The sequence below is a fragment of the Littorina saxatilis genome, linkage group LG5, assembly GCF_037325665.1.
Source record: "Littorina saxatilis isolate snail1 linkage group LG5, US_GU_Lsax_2.0, whole genome shotgun sequence".
Classification (NCBI taxonomy): domain Eukaryota; kingdom Metazoa; phylum Mollusca; class Gastropoda; order Littorinimorpha; family Littorinidae; genus Littorina; species Littorina saxatilis.
In genome coordinates, this window is record NC_090249.1 from 42,776,165 (window position 1) to 42,781,659 (window position 5,495).

Sequence of the window (5,495 nt, forward strand, 5' to 3'; positions counted from 1 at the left end):
TCCCAGGGCCAAACCTGTCGGAAAAAGGTCGGAAGACAGTCATGAAATTATGTGAAAGATGCTTTAAATTATATCCACGTTCTGTGGGTTAGATTTGTGACTTTTGTTATAGTGAGGTTGATGGGCCAGCGGTGGACGTTTTTAATTACTCCACACAAATTAAATCACTTTTTTTTATATATATATAATATTATAGTGATTAAAGCCACGGTCATTTTCGTGTAAACAATTCGACTATCTCAGACATGGCCAGGTTTGTACATGGAATGAGACCATCCCTCCACTTGGACACATACCAAAACTCAACAGCCCACGTTCTCTCTGCGTTCAGTGGGAATTTGTTGGTTTAAGCGTGTTTTATTCAATTTCTCATACACGTTTCGAACAATAACAATATTAAGAACGTTAACAAGCAGATTGCTTATGGACACGTTCTTGAAATGATAATCAATACACATTCCGATAGCAAAACATGGCGAACAAGTGATAGCTTCAACACTTATCTTGATAATCTTTAATTATGTTTTATACAAATAAGATGAAGAGAGAGACAGGGAATTTGTTGATGAATTAATTTTGTAAAAGCCCCCAGTGGCTCAACTCACCACATGCAGCAAGCAGACAGGGCGTTGATTTTTGGTAAAGGGATGGTCTTATTCGTAAAAGCTTTGTTAGGTCTGAGACAGTCAGTACAATTGATATCACACGGGAAGGGTCATGTCTTAAAGAAGAAACTCGTTGAGGCACCTCAGCCGTACTATACTTTGTTACGTTTTCTGTATGCATATGAAACTGACCGTTGCTCTCCGTCTCTCGGGCCATTTACTTTTCTGTGACATTTTTGCTGCTAGCAGTGGTCAGATTAAGGCAGTGACCATGCCATTAAAATCAAGTATGACAGTACATGAGTTGTCAGTTTCCAAGCATCGTAGGAGAATTTTTCCCCGGAGCATATTAATATTTTAAAAGTGGAATGCAGGTCTGATTCAGAATATTTCGTGCACAATTGTATTCTCACTAATGTCATGCCTCTGGGTTATCTGGGGATGGAATTGATGAAAACTGCTCTGCATTTACCAAGACGAGCTACTGGTGAATAAATCCACATACACAAAATTGAAATATACAGCTTCAGAATTTTATGCGTGGTTTGTTGGGGGATGGTATGACCTTTTAAAACAAATTAAAAACTTTTGCTGAGGTGATAAAAACACACTCATTTAATTAGAAACCGGTTTGGAACACGCAAATAACTTGAACTTTGACGTATTTTTTATTCTATTCTTCCAGGAGACATAGAAATCATGAGAGAGAGAGAGAGAGAGAGAGAGAGAGAGAGAGAGAGAGGAAGAGAGAGAGAGGAAGAGAGAGAGAGAGATAAAGAGAGAAAGAGAGACAGAGACAGAGACAGACAGACAGACATACAGACAGACAGACAGACAGACAGACAGACAAAAGAAAGAAAGACAATTAGACAGACAGACAGCGAGAGACAAAGAAATAGATTGATAGAAAGACACACAGACAAACACACAGACAAACACACAGACACACAGACAAACACACAGACAAACACACAGACAAACAAAAGGAGAAAAAGACGGAGAGAGGGAGGGATAACACGGCTGTAAACACTTACGGGCCTCTCCAGTGGACTGAACACGTATCATTGTTATAAGGGACTTCGGTAATTGTCCAAATGCACGTCAGTCCCTTCCAGTTCCTAGACACGCACTGGATGTCTATTGTAGAGGGTAGCACTGCAAGAATGAAGAATACAAAAATGACTAATCCGATAATCCAAAGACACAATCACCCATCAATACCATTAATCAATTATAAAGCCCCAGTCTGTCTCAAATGGTTTACAGAACGATTTAAATCTTCTCATAAAAAAGCATTTCTAACCTTATGGAACACACTTGCAATAGCATTTAATAGCATTAAATGAAACAATTCGTTTGAATGGCTATTTAGCTCGCGTACACCACACACCAGATTTCGTGGTTTATGTAACCCCTGAGCCATCGTGTAATCCACTTTTCTTTTTTTCACAATTTAGTCGTCAGTTTGTGATTTCAGTGCGACTGGCTGTATCTGCAATAGCACGTTATTGTGTACCTCTGAATCTAAAACGCAACAAACGGCTGCGAGTCACACGAACTTATCGGCGGCGGTTGGCTTCAAAGAAAGCAAGCGCTATGCAGAAAATTCGTCTGCTTTGGGAAACACGACCTTGTGTTAACTGCTTCCGGGCTCCCTTTTTTAAAACTGTTAAAATATCGAATTGTACTGATCTTGTCTTGATGAAAAAAGAAATGTTTTATGATTTAAAAATGTTTGTGTTACAATCTGTCAATTTATTATTTAGAATTTAAAAGTTAGTTCTAGCGCCAAAACCTGGCGTCCGATTGTGGTACAAGACAATCCGTTTGGCCACGCAAAAATAAATTCTTTGAAAAATGCTCGCGCTTCACGGAGGGCACCGAGGATGTTCTTAAGCTGTGAGTGTTTAAACGAAAGGGTGTTTGTGTAAAAGCCTGACAGCGTCTGTGACCAGAAACTGATGGTTTACGTGAAGCTGTGTGTGCCTTTAACGAACGAATCGATTAACAAAAATATTATTTTATGTGAATTTAAGCTGCGAAATTGTACTGAGCTAAAAATATTTGAAACAATCAGGCATTTGGAGCTTTTGTGCGTGTCCGTTCGTTTGTGTGTGTGTGTGTGTGTGTGTGTGTGTGTGTGTGTAAGTGAGTGTGTACATGTGTATGTGTGTATGAGTGTGTATGTGTGTGTGTGTGTGCGTGTGTGTTTGCATGTGTGTGTGTGTGTGTGTTTGTGCGTGTGTGTGCGTTTGTGTGTGTTTGCGTGTGTGTTACAGAAAGAGTTTGACAAACAGACAGACAAAGAGCAACAGGCGGACAAACAGGCAGGCAGACAGACAGACAGACAGACAGACAGACAGACAGGCAGGCAGACAGACAGACAGACAGACTAACAGAAGAAGAGGAGAAGGAGGAACCAACGGCCTTCCCCGTGAAGAAACAAACAGGTATACAAAGCGATCGCGCTAGGTTAATCTTTTAAACCGGCCGGTATCACATGAAAGACGAGAAAATATAAATATAAAAATAGTCACTTTCCTGTTTGTTTGTTTTAAATTTCTTGTAAGCTTACGTTTTGTTTGTTTGCTGATTTAAAGTTAAACTATTTGACTTGTCAATGAGACATAAAATAAAAAAAACCATTCGTAACCGTTAAAGGCACACATTTTCCGTACCATGTTCATTAGAGCTTAGATATTAAACAAAAGTTAACGTTACAACATCTACTCTAATGTATTCGAAATTTCTAAGCTTTTTCATGCAGAAGAAAACAACAACAAAACCAAAGTACCCAGATAAGAATGTTACCTCCAAACTTGATTGTTCGAAACTCTCCGTGTTCAGCCGCATCATAACACTCGTCCACTTTCGGGTGAAATAGGTCAGGTGTTGGTGGTATTCTGCAGGTGTTGTTGTACTGCCAACAGCTGAACTGACAATTGTAATAATGATAAGTAGATGTGGCTCCTATCAGTTCTAACACAGCTTTCCCTCGTCCGGCGTCTGGAAGGTGTAGGTAGAACGTATTACAAACACTAAAAGAAAATTTATCGCATTTTTACTGATCACATGACAAAAACAGCTCATGCCTCGATCTGATATGATTTCAGCTTTCTCGACGTTGGCACTGATAAATCTGGATATCGCAGTCAAATCTAACGATAACTAATAATGTATTGCCTCTCCTTCTTCTTCGTTCATGGCCATGGGCTTAGACACCCACGTTCACTCATGTTTTTAGCACGAGTGGAATTTTACATGTATGACCGTTTTTACGCCGATTTCGGGGGAGGCATGCTGGGTATTTTCGTGTTTCTATAACCCACCGAACTCTGACATGGATTACAGGGTCTTGTCTGTGCGCACTTGGTCTTGTGCTTGCGTGTACACACGAAGGGGGTTAAGTCACAAGCAGGTCTGCACATAAGTTGACCTGGGAGATCGGACAAATCTCCACTCTTAACCCACCAGGCGGCAGCGACCGGGATTCGAACTCACGACCTCCCGATTAGGAGGCCGACGTCTTACCACCACGCCACTGCGCCCTATGTATTGCCTAACCATGTAAATCAATGGTGCCCTATTTGGGCTCACAATAAAATGTGCTTTGTTTGTTTGTAAGAAATGGAACAATTAAGGGACTGCAGGAGAGAGAACCTTGAGCAAGATAACAATGAGAATGTAGGGGAATGGCTCCTAATATGGACCACTTTTTGTTTCATGCTGATAACTAGCTTGTTTTCTTGCAAAGAAGTTTTATTTTGTGTTTGGTAGTCCTTCTCTCTTATGTTAACCGTTAGGCCTAATTAGAGTGACATAGCTTTGATAGACATTCAGCAAAAATTAAATACAGAAAAAATCACAAAGGGTCCATTTATTAGGAGCCTGGGCGCCTAATATGGACCAGTGAAGCGGCCTTCACGAATCACTGTAACAAGTCCACTATACTTCAAAATAACATGATACAACTTAGTGTACAAGTCAGACTAATTCAAATATGCTTTAGATTTATCTGTTTTGGGTTTATCAGAGCATTATTTGAAGCACGCCAGGAAACTAAAGAAGTTTATCAAAAACAGAGTGAAAACAAGTGAAATTATCAACTTCCACGAAAATAAGACTTTTTGTTATACTTTTTTGAAATCTCGAGGGCTAGTTATAGATTATTTCCAGCAAGCTTCTAAGTGAATTAATGAAAATAGTCTTCAGCTTTTATTTTCTTCGATTTGTTGAAGGTGGTCCATATCAGGGGACTCGCACATACTTTGAAATGTTGCTATTATTTTTTGTTTGCAGTAGAAACTCGGGGTCAACACTGCTAAAATGTAGCAAATACGGACTTAGCTGTCATATATAGCAATTTTTGTGTGATAAAAACTTTGGCTGTGGACAGAAACGAGTCCGTTTTAGGCGGCAAATTTAGAGTGAAAGCTACCAAAAGTGAAAAACAAGTCGCGTAAGGCGAAAATACAACATTTAGTCAAGTTACAAGTAGCTGTCGAACTCACAGAATGAAACTGAACGCAATGCCATTTTTCAGCAAGACCGTATACTCGTAGCATCGTCAGTCCACCGCTCATGGCAAAGGCAGTGAAATTGACAAGAAGAGCGGGGTAGTAGTTGCGCTAAGAAGGATAGCACGCTTTTCTGTACCTCTCTTTGTTTTAACTTTCTGAGCGTGTTTTTAATCCAAACATATATCTATATGTTTTTTGGAATCAGGAACCGACAAGGAATAAGATGAAAGTTTTTTAAAATTGATTTGGACAATTTAATTTTGATAATAATTTTTATATATTTAATTTTCAGAGCTTGTTTTTAATCCAAATATAACATAGTTATATGTTTTTGGAATCAGCAAATGATGGAGAATAAGATGAACGTAAA